We start from the raw sequence: 12,196 nt of genomic DNA, 5'->3' as shown, positions 1-12,196 counted from the left end.
GGATGCGCATTACTTTCAAGGGTAAAGAGAAAACTTTCACTAATTTGGGCGCATCTTATAAATATGCCCAAGAGATTGTGGCAGAAACAGAAGATTAATCAAGGCAGCGGGACGATATGGACAAATTCTTTCCTTTTATTACTTCACAGAGAACACCTAAAGATAAGGGAAGAAACACCATTCACTAAAGTTTAAAATGGAAGAGCATTTCCACGTGCGCTGGTCTAGACACCTTATCTCCTTTGGATGCTTTGGAATTCAACTCAAGGACATTCTTTGTTCAAAATGAAGGAAAGACTGATAAGCAACGCAGAAACGAACAGCAGAGCCGAATGTGGAAAACACCACAAGGACAAATGGCGGTTTAAGATCTTAAAATAGCTTTACAAAATATAGAGAATTAACAATAATTAACAATACTAATATAGAAATAGAAATGGAAACTAACCTGAACTATATAATGGGCAAAATGTAATAATGTGTTAAAGAGACTGACTAGCTCGTATATAGAGCGAGACAATTAAGCAGGGATAACGAAATAATAAATAACAAATTTTAGAATTAACGTAGATTATACTGAAAGTTTAAGTGCTATGTAGTTTATGTGGGGAAGGGAGGAGACTCAGGCACCTGGCATAATTCCAGGAGCCTGATTCTGGTTAACCCTTTCAACTAACAGCTTACTATTATCAAAGGTATAACTAATTATAAATAATTAGTAGATGAAAGTGTTAGATATATAAATTTCACAGCAGCTGAACACAAGATCTGATAAGTCTGAATGAAATATATATATATATATATATATATATATATATATATAGCGTAATTGGGTGAAATATAACTAATTTTGAAATGGTACCGCCCTCCTAGGTTTAGAGTAATAAAGGGAGCGGAGCTAATTGTACAACATCAACTTCGGAAGTCGAATAGATGTCGAATCCCACAGATGGGTGGGACACTCACTACAGTGTCGAATACTTCAGCCACTGTAATTTTACTTGTTCAATTTTTTTTTAATCACAATATGTCACAACTATGTGTTCTTTTTTTAAGGACAATCGCAAAAGGGATCTACCAAGGAAGTTAGTAATATAAACGCCCCCCAAATATCCAGAGTCCTGAGGTATGGATGCACCGTAATAAATAAGGGTGTTAAAATCAGAGAAAATGCAAGATGACAAACAAAAGAAAATGGGAGGAATCACACTGTGTAGTTGGAATATAAGGGGCAATTTAATTGAACCAATTAAAAGGGGCAAAATACTAGCTCAGTTGAAATCATATAACACGGACATTACTTTTCTACAAGAAACGTATCTTAAACATCAAGATCAGATGAGATTGAGGGCGAATTGGATAGGCCAAACATTTCACTCCTCACATACTTCGAAATCCAGAGACACCGCAATTATTATTCGCAAAGGAATACCATTCAAATCAAAGAACATTATATCAGATAAGGAAGGGAGATATCTTATAGTTACAGGAGAAATCCATGCTACGCCAATCACTTTGGTAAATATATATGCGCCCAATTTTGATAATCCTCAATTTTTGAATAAAATCCTGAATACAATCGCAGAATTTAACTACCAAAATGTTATAATTGGAGGAGACTTCAACTGTATTTTAGACCCTTATCTAGATAAATCGATGCAAAAACAAAGAGGTAATATGAAATCTAAAACTAGTGAACGCTTAAATACATATATAAAAAATACAAATATAGCAGACGTTTGGAGGATTGCGAATCCGACTGGAAGGGAATATTCGTTTTATTCAATGGTACACAAAACATACTCACGTATAGACTATTTCCTAGTGGATACAAAACTAATCCCTTATACTATGAACCCTAAATATCACACCAATACGATTTCAGATCACTCCCCGCTAACTTTCGTTTTAAAATTAGAAGGAATGTCTACGAACAAATCGCTCTGGAGGTTTAACTCGCAAATTCTGAAAGACCCACAAGGGAGTCTAAAAAAACAGATGGACCTATTTTTTGAGAAACGATACACCAGATATATCGCCCACTTTACTATGGGAATCCTTCAAAGCATTTATTAGAGGAGTCATTATCTCGTATCAAGCTTTTCAAAACAAAAAGAATAAGAATGAACAAAGACAATTAGAAGAACAAATCAGACAACTAGATATAGATAATGCTAAAGATCCAACTATGGATAAATATAATAAAATTTTAATACTGAAATTTAAGCTAAATAAATTATTGTCAGAGAAAGTTATAAGACTATTCCAAATTACAAAACAAGAACATTTCGAATTTGGGGATAAACCCCATAAACTTTTGGCACGCCAACTGAAAAAACGGGAAAAAGATCATGCAATTTTAAAGATTAAATCAGATAGAGGGGAATTATTAACACTACCTAATGATATCAATAAAAGATTTGCTCAATTTTACAAGAATTTATACACATTGAAAACGCTAATAGACAATAATAAAGTTTCAGAATTTCTGGACAATTGTAACCTTCCAAAACTAAAACTGAAGGAACAAGAGGAACTGGGAGCACAAATTACATCTAAGGAAATAGAAGACACAATAAATACACTTAAGAATGGAAAAACACCAGGACCAGACGGATTCAGTAATCAATTTTATAAATGTTTTTACGACATAGTTACACCACGTCTACAGAAAATGTATACATACGCTTTTAAAGAACAAATCTTACCTGAAACACTAGCAGAATCAACGATCTCATTAATACTTAAAAAAGATAAAGATATAGAAGAACCAGGCTCATATAGAGCTATTGCTTTGTTAAATACGGATCAAAAAATATTAGCGAAAACACTAGCTAGAAGACTGTCAATATGTTAGTAAATTAATAAATGAGGATCAAACGGGATTTATACCTAAGAGACATTAATTTAATAACCTGAGACGTCTGCTTAACATAATGCACTCTCACAAACCTCAAGAACAAGAGTTATCTATCATTTCATTGGACGCAGAACAAGCGTTTGATCAAGTAGTATGGGATTATATGATTAAAGTATTGCAAAAATTTCAAATGGGAGAGAACTTCATCGCATGGATAAAATTATTATATAACAAACCCACGGCTAGAAAATCAACTAATAATATACTATCTACGAAATTCCAATTATCAAGGGGCAATAGACAAGGATGTTCATTATCACCGCTGTTATTTGCTCTGGTAATTGAACCTTTAGCTGAAAAAATCAGAACACACCCGGATATTTACGGTTATAATACAAAATATTCAAATAACATAATATCTTTATATGCAGACGATGTACTACTATATATCACAAAACCCCAAATCAGTATACCAAACATATTAAATCTAATTGAGGACTTTGGATCTTTCTCAGGATACAGAATAAACTGGAACAAAAGTGAAATTATGTCGATAAAACCGAAAGACTCAACACATCTCTTGAAATTCCCCTTTAAAATAGCCACAAAAAAATTCAAATATTTGGGGATTGAAATTACTAGAAACTATCACGCTATGTTTAATGCCAATTATAGTCCCTTACTTAAGAAACTAAAATATCTAATCAAATTCTGGAAAACACTCCCGATGTCTTTAATAGGTCGAATAAATGCTATAAAAATGATCTTTTTACCACAAATCCTATATTTATTTCAATCAATACCTATATATCTTCCAAAAAAGTTTTTCAAAAAACTAGACTCAGACATTACAAATTTTATATGGGATTATAAATCCTACAGATGGGTGGTCTAGCGCTCCCTAACTTTATGTACTATAATTGGGCAGTAAATATTAAAAATATGATTCACCTGCTGGACAACTCTGCCCAGCAGGTGGACTGGATTGTAATGGAGAGAGAGGACTGCTCTCCATGTAATACAGGAGCGACTCTCCTCTCACCAATGAATCTGAATAACAAAAATTACAATAAAAATCCAATGATACATAGCACAATTAGAACTTGGAAACAAATAAAACAGAATCTAAAATTAAGAAATCTATCTTTTAATGCCAATAGTCAATAATCCGTCGTTTAAACCTTCAATTATAGATAAATCATTTACACAATGGGAAAGAATGGGAATCAAAACGCTCGGAGACTTTTATGAATTAGGAAAATTATTACCATTTCAACAATTACAACTGAAATATAATTTGAAAAATAATCAATATTTTAAATATCTTCAAATCCGTGACTATCTGAAAAAATACACAATAGACTATAATAACATGCCCCCAGACTTATTGGATGAAGCCATGAAGACAAAGGCTGAATCAGCAAATCTAATATCATACTTATACAACATTATTTTAAATATAGAAATACCTACAACCGATGGTATTAGAAGAGACTGGTAACAAGAACTAGCTATAAAAATTTCAAAAGAGAGCTGGGATAAACACTTACTATATGTGCATAAATGCTCAATCAACGTACGACATACTTTAATTCAATTCAAAACATTACATAGACTATATTATTCAAAAACTAAAATAAATAAAGTTTTCCCCAATGTTTCACCCACTTGTGATAAATGTCAGTCACAAGAAGCTACCATAGCGCACTCTTGTTTTTCAAATACAAATCCAAAAATTCTGGAACGAAATATTTGAAATCTTCACAAAATTAATTAAAATAAAACAGAATGGATCATTTTTGGAATATCGGAAGGTAACCACGAACTAAACGTGTTTCAAAAGAACTTACTTAATTACGGGCTAATAATGGGAAAAAAGCTTATACTTAAATTCTGGAAAAACGCTCCAATACCAACAATAAAAATGTGGATTTCAAACATGTTCGAAACATTACACCTGGAAGAGATGAGACTCCTCCTAGCAGGCAAAGCTGACCACTTCCAAAAGACGTGGTCTGCATTTATGGAACTATTACAAGCATAAGGTGCAATAGTAATTTAAAAAATAAATGGTACCAGGAACTGGTAACGGGGGTAAAAAAAAAAAACACGGTTGGTATATCCTTTTTTGCGGAGTTTTGTGTTATAATAGAGCGATTGTTTCTCCTTTTCTTTCTTTTCTTTCTAGGGTCTATTTCCTTTCTTTACTTCCTTCTCTAACTTCTTCCCTAAGGGGCTTTCTTTTCCCAACACTTTCCTGCACCTTCACGACTCTTGCTCACTTTCCTTACTTCTTTTATTTCTACCTTTTTAAAGCTCGAAAAACGAAGTGGTACAACAAATGTAATAAGATATATGTGATGTGTATTACTGTAATTTACTGTACTTCTAATAAAAAAAAATAAAAAATAAAAAATTATATATATATATATATATAATATATTAAACTTATATTTACAGGATTTCAACATGATAATACCTGTACTATATCCAACACTGCGTTCATAATAGAGTGCATAATATCAAGCCTGCATTGTATCAGAACATAGAACTGAGAACAGTACAGCATGGGGATGGGCCTTTAATCCCATAATGTTTGTGCTGAATATGATGCCAAATTAAACCGTTCTCATCTGCCTGCAAATGATCCATATCATAGAAACATAGAAAATAGGTGCAGGAGTAGGCTATTCGGCCCTTCGAGCCTGCACCGCCATTCAATATGATCATGGCTGATCATCCAACTCAGTATCCTGTACCTGCCTTCTCTCCATAACCCCTGATCCCTTTAGCCACAAGGGCAACATCTAACTCCCTCTTAAATATAGCCAATGAACTGGCCTCAACTACCTTCTGTGGCAGAGAATTCCAGAGATTCACCACTCTCTGTGTGAAAAATGTTTTCCTCATCTCGGTCCTAAAAGATTTCCCCCTTATCCCTGGACTTCCCCAACATCGGGAACAATCTTCCTGCATCTAGCCTGTCCAACCCCTTAAGAATTTTGTAAGTTTCTATAAGATCCCCCCTCAATCTTCTAAATTCTAGCGAGTACTAACCAAGTCTATCCAGTCTTTCTTCATATGAAAGTCCTGACATCCCATGAATCAGTCTGGTGAACCTTCTCTGTACTCCCTCTTTGGCAAGAATGTCTTTCCTCAGATTAGGAGACCAAAACTGTACGCAATACTCCAGGTGTGGTCTCACCAAGACCCTGTACAACTGCAGTAGAACCTCCCTGCTCCTATACTCAAATCCTTTTGCTATGAATGCTAACATACCATTCGCCTTCTTCACTGCCTGCTGGCACCGGCATGCCTACTTTCAATGACTGGTGTACCATGACACCCAGGTCTCGTTGCATCTCCCCTTTTCCTAATTGGCCACCATTCAGATAATAGTCCACTTTCCTGATTTTGCCACCAAAGTGGATAACCTCACATTTATCCACATTATACTGCATCTGCCATGCATTTGCCCACTCACCCAGCCTATCCAAGTCACTTTGCAGCCTCCGAGCATCCTCCTCACAGCTAACACTGCCCCCCAGCTTCGTGTCATCCGCAAACTTGGAGATGTTGCATTCAATTCCCTCATCCAAATCGTTAATATATATCGTAAATAGCTGGGGTCCCAGCACTGAGCCTTGCGGTACCCCACTAGTCACTGCCTGCTATTGTGAAAAGGACCCGTTTACTCCTACTCATTGCTTCCTGTCTGCCAGCCAGTTCTCTATCCACATCAATACTGAACCCCCAATACCATGTGCTTTAAGTTTGTATACTAATCTCTTATGTGGGATCTTGTCGAAAGCCTTCTGAAAGTCCAGATATAACACATCCACTGGTTCTCCCTTATTCACTCTACTAGATACATCCTCAAAAAATTCTATAAGATTCGTCAGACATGATTTACCTTTCATAAATCCATGCTGACTTTGTCCAATGATTTCACCACTTTCCAAATGTGCTGCTATCCCATCTTTAATAACTGATTCTAGCAGTTTCCCCACTACCGACGTTAGACTAACTGGTCTGTAATTCCCCGTTTTCTCTTTCCCTCCCTTTTTAAAAAGTGGGGTTACATTAGCTACCCTCCAATCCTCAGGAACTACTCCAGAATCTAAAGAGTTTTGAAACATTATCACTAATGCATCCACTATTTCTGGGGCTACTTCCTTAAGTACTCTGGGATGCAGCCTATCTGGCCCTGGGGATTTATAGGCCTTTAATCCATTCAATTTACCTAACTCCACTTCCCGGCTAACCTGGATTTCACTCAGTTCCTCCATCTCATTTGACCCCCGGCCCCCTGCTATTTCAGGCAGATTATTTATGTCTTCCTTAGTGAAGACAGAACCAAAGTAGTTATTCAATTGGTCTGCCATGTCCTTGTTCCCCATGGTCAATTCACCTGTTTCTGGCTGCAAGGGACCTACATTTGTTTTAACTAATCTTTTTCTCTTCACATATCTATAAAAGCTTTTGCAGTCAGTTTTTATGTTCCCTGCCAGTTTTCTTTCATAATCTAATTACATAATTATATAATTATGCCCTCTAGTGTTTGCATTACCAACCTGTGAGAAAAGTTCTGACTGTCTACAGTCAGATCTATGTCTCTCATCACTTTATATGTGAGGGTTCATAAAGATAGATAGGGGAAGATAGAAAGGACGGGAGTATTAGCAGAATTAATTGTGAAAAATGTGGCAGTGATGTCCTGGATTGATCAAATGTAGAATTTGTTTAGAATAAAGACTGAATAAAGATTTTTATTATTCTAGTGGCAGTACATATGACAATTAAACACACTGGACACTCTTGAGGAATGAGCGACACAACTGGGACCAGTCACAGGCAGCCCACTGGCCCCTACTGAAGTAACAAATCTGTAAGGAGGTTGTAGAGATATGCAAAGGGTGTGGAATAGTGATAATGGAGAAATTGAGTATCCAAAGATGGTTGGTTAAATGGTGCTTTAATGGTTGAATGGTCACATGTGCAAAGTGCAAACGCACTGCAAAATTATTTTCTTACTATCTTTTATGATTATCCCCGCTCATGGTTCATGCCAAATGTAATACACTGTATTCCTCAACCTTTATCTTCTATCTGCCTATTGCATGAAACTATCTAATTTCCTTAATGTCTGTTATTTATTATTCCTCAAAGTTCACTACATGTCTGATTTTTTTTCTCATTGGCAGATTTGTATGTTTTGCCTTTCACACCCAGATCTAACGCATGAATATGTCCAAAATACACAATTTCACTGCTGTCACTTTCTGATTTCTATTGTTGAGACAGATTTTTTAAATCTATGCTGCTTCAGCATCGTTTTACCGTGTTGATGACCTTTTTAACCAATCTTGAGGACAGATTTATTACATGGTACTATATCAAATGCCTTATGGCAGTTTATATTGCCAGTATCAACCACCTTTTCCTCCGCGGCCCTCTATGTTACTTCATCAAAGAGTGAATGCTGTTCCCAATTACCGTTTCTACAAATCCCCCATCAAAAAAGTTAAAGAGTTGATTTGATATGATAGGGTTTATCCCAGCACCCTTTATAAATCTAGGGTATAACATTTGCTGTTTTCCAATCGTCAGACACCGTCCCTGCATTTATAGATGTCTGGAAGATTAAAGGCAAGGTCCTTATAATTTATTCCCTTACTTCCTTCAGCAGACTAGATACTATCCTAAAGATAGACAAAAATCCTGGAGTAACTCAGCGGGTCTGGAGAAAAGGAATAGGTGACATTTTGGGTCAGAACCATTCTTCAGTTTCCTTTTCTCCAGAGATGCTGCCTAACTCGCTGAGCTCCAGCATCTTGTGTTTATCTTCAGTGTAAACCAGCAGATGCAGTTCCTTCCTATATATGGGATCTATCTGATCTGGGACTGGGGTGATTTATCCACTTTAAATGCAGCTGGGCCTCCTAGTACCTTTTTATTGATGTTTATCCAACTCCTTTGCTCAGTTGGATTAGTTTAGTTTATTGTCACGTATATTAAGGTATAATAAAAAGCTTTTGTTACATGCCAACCAGCCAGTGGAAAGACAATACATGATTACAATTGAGCCAAACACAGTGTACAAGGAATAATGTGATAAGGGAATAACATTTAGTGGAAGGTAAAGCTAGGAATGAGGGAGTTTGGTTATGTGGATACACGAAAGGGGCTGGGCTTGTTCTTTGTAGAGCAGAAGAGATTACGAAGATAGAAGTTTTTAATTTGATGAAAGATTTGGACAGAGTGGATAGAGAGAACCTGTTCCCATTAGTCGACTGATTTAGACTTTGGAATTTAGAGATGCAGTGTGGAAACAGGCCCTTCGGCTCACCGAGTCCGCACTGACCAGTGATCACCCCGTACACTAGCATTACCCTATACACTATATCCTATACAATTTACAGTTTTACCAAATCCAATTAGCCTACAAACCTGTACGTCTTAGGATTGTGAGAGGAAACCAAAGCACTGGGAGAAAACCCATGTGGTCATAGGGAGAATGCACAAACACTGTGCAGGCAGAGCCGTCGTCAGGATCGAACCCGTGTCTCTGGCCCTATAAGGCAGCAGCTCCACTGCTGCACCACTGTGCTACCCCAAGATCAGGAACTATGAAACCTATAATAACAATGATCTGTGAAGCAAGCCACTTCCATTTGTACACTGCAAATGGTCAGATTCTGGAGTGTACTGTGGAGGGAGAGTGGTGGTAGATTCAATTAGGAAGTTCAAAAGGAAGATGATAATCGTCTGGAAAATAAAATATGCAAGGTTGTGTAATGCCCCTGTCCCACTTTGGAAACCTGAACGGAAACCTCTGGAGACTTTGCTCCCCACCCAAGGTTTCCGTGCGGTTCCCGGAGTTTGCAGGTGGTTGCCGGAGGTTGCAGGTAGTGGAAGCAGGTAGGGAGACTGACAAAAACCTCCAGGAACCTTCGGAAACCGCACAGAAACCTTCCGTTCAGGTTTCCTAAGTGGGACAGGGGCATAAAGGTGTGAGAAGTGGGACCAGTGGACTCAATCTTACATCGGGCTGATATGGATTTGATGTGATTAATGCCCTCCTTTGTTGTTTTAACATTTCTGTGATTAATTATAATATATTTACAAATTCCCTAAATTCCAATAGTTATTTTTGCACTAATTCATAGGGCAATATGCTCCCAGTGTTTGGAATCAAATGTGACTTACATCCCAGCAAAGGTGGAGGCAATCTAAATGTAAGCTATCACAGAAGCAAAAAATAAATTTACTCACTGGAAAAATATGCACCATTAGTCAAATAATAAATAAGGGAACATACTTATAAACAGTATGTCTTCACACATAATTGGAAATCAGATCAACAGCTAATTATAAAATATTTCAGTAACAGACACTGTAGTTATACTTGAATAATCAAAACTAAATTATCTCTGCAAGAGAACTATGTTAAATTATGTTTACTGAAGCCTTTATTGGCGAAAGGAAAATGCCCTTCCTCCTGGGAAAGGCAAGATTGTACCAACATTTATTATATTATTGGATGAATTCAGAGTGGAAAGAAATTAATTTGGAAGACCAAGCAGCACAACAGGTTTTTCTCTCAATATTAGACTCAATACATGAGACATTAGTTGAAAATTAGTCACTCATATCCTTTCACCAATGTTTAAAAGTTTTTGGTCAGGGTGCTGTCCATTATTGAGACATCAGTTCTTCTGGAATCATCAGGGTGATGAATTACCTGCAAGAAAATGTCAAAAACAAAATGTTATTTCATTTCTCTCTTAAAGTAATGCACCAGTCCAGGTTATAAAATGTTCTAAAATGACTTATGAACAGAAGGACATTTAATATATATATATAGACCCACGGTGTTATGTTATGGACTGATAGAGCTCTACGTGACTTTATAAAATGCCATACAAGCTTGGATCAGATAAACAATATTGTAACCCATAGGTACATATAATAAACTACCTAGCTCCTCAGCATATTCATTGAGTACAACAAGTGTTCTTGCTTGCTTTCTTCAGCATTATCTGTTATTATTCAGAGATCTGCTGTTAGGCAAGTTGCTGACCATAGGTCTAAGTATGACAAAGCTTAGATCCTACTAGACTTAAAGCCCTGTCCCACGGTACGAGTTCATTCCAAGAGTTCTCCCGAGTTTGCCGTGGTTCGAACTCGGAGATTTATGGTAATGGCCACTTGTCGGTATTCGGGGCTCTCGTGGACATTTTTCAACATGTTGAAAAACCTTCACGAGTCTTCCCGTGCTTACCTGCCGTTAGCGAGTCTTCCCGAGTACCTGCCGTTAGCGTTACGAGCCACTAAGAGACGTCCCCGCTACGTTCATTCTCCGTGTTTACCACGAGTTTGATTTTTTTTAAACTCGGGAGAGCTCTTAGAATTAACTCGTACCGTGGGACAGGGCTATAAGCGGGACCCGTTGGGTCCCAGTCACAATGGGGGGGTATGCGGTGGGGGAGTGTGGGGTGGGAGAGTAAGTGTATATGTGGGCTGGAGGGGTTTGCGAGGGGGGGAGGAGAAGGGATGTGGGGGGAGGGGGGTCTGTGGGGTGGGCGGGGCGTGGGACGGAGGGAGGATGTGGGAGGGGCAGTGGTGGTTAGGGGAAGGGGTGTGTGTGGTCGGGGGGTGTGGAGGGGAGGGGTGTGTGTGGCGGAGGGTATGTATGGGGCAGGGGGGGATGTGGTGGAGGGAGGTTGTGGTCGGGGGGGTTGTGGGCAGGGGGTGTTGTGGATGAGGGGTTTGTGGATGGGAGAGGGGTGTGTGGTGGGGAGGGAATGTTGTGTGTTGGGGAGGCGGAATTGTGTTGGGGGGATGCGTGGTTGTGTTGAGGGGAGGCGGGGTTGTGGGGGGAGGGGGTTGTGTGGGGAGGGGGTTGTGCGGGGGAGGGGGGGTTGTGGGGGAGAGAGGGAAGTTGTGGGGGAGAGGGGGATTGTGGACGAGAGGGGTATGTGGGTGGGAGGGGTGTGTGGGGGGAGGGGTGTGTGGGCAGGGGAGTGTGGTGTTGTGGGGGGACACATTGTGGGGATAAGTGGGCGGACGGTTGTGGGGGATTGTGGGGGGGGGGGGGGGTGTGTAGGCAGGGAAGGGTTGTGGGGGGAGGGCTGTGTGGGAGGGAGCGGTGTGTGGGAGGGAGGGGTGTGCAGGCAGAGGGGTTGTGGTGGCATGGGGTGTGTGGATATTTGTGGGCAGGGGGGGGTTTGTGGGAGAGAGCGGATGTGTGGGTGGGTATGTGTGGGAGAGGGGTGTGTGGGGGCAGGGTGAGGGTTGTGAGGGTTGTGTGGAAGGGAGGACTTGGTTGTGGGG

This window comes from Amblyraja radiata, chromosome 2 (assembly GCF_010909765.2).
Source record: "Amblyraja radiata isolate CabotCenter1 chromosome 2, sAmbRad1.1.pri, whole genome shotgun sequence".
NCBI lineage: Eukaryota > Metazoa > Chordata > Chondrichthyes > Rajiformes > Rajidae > Amblyraja > Amblyraja radiata.
This window is presented reverse-complemented; position numbering follows the sequence as displayed.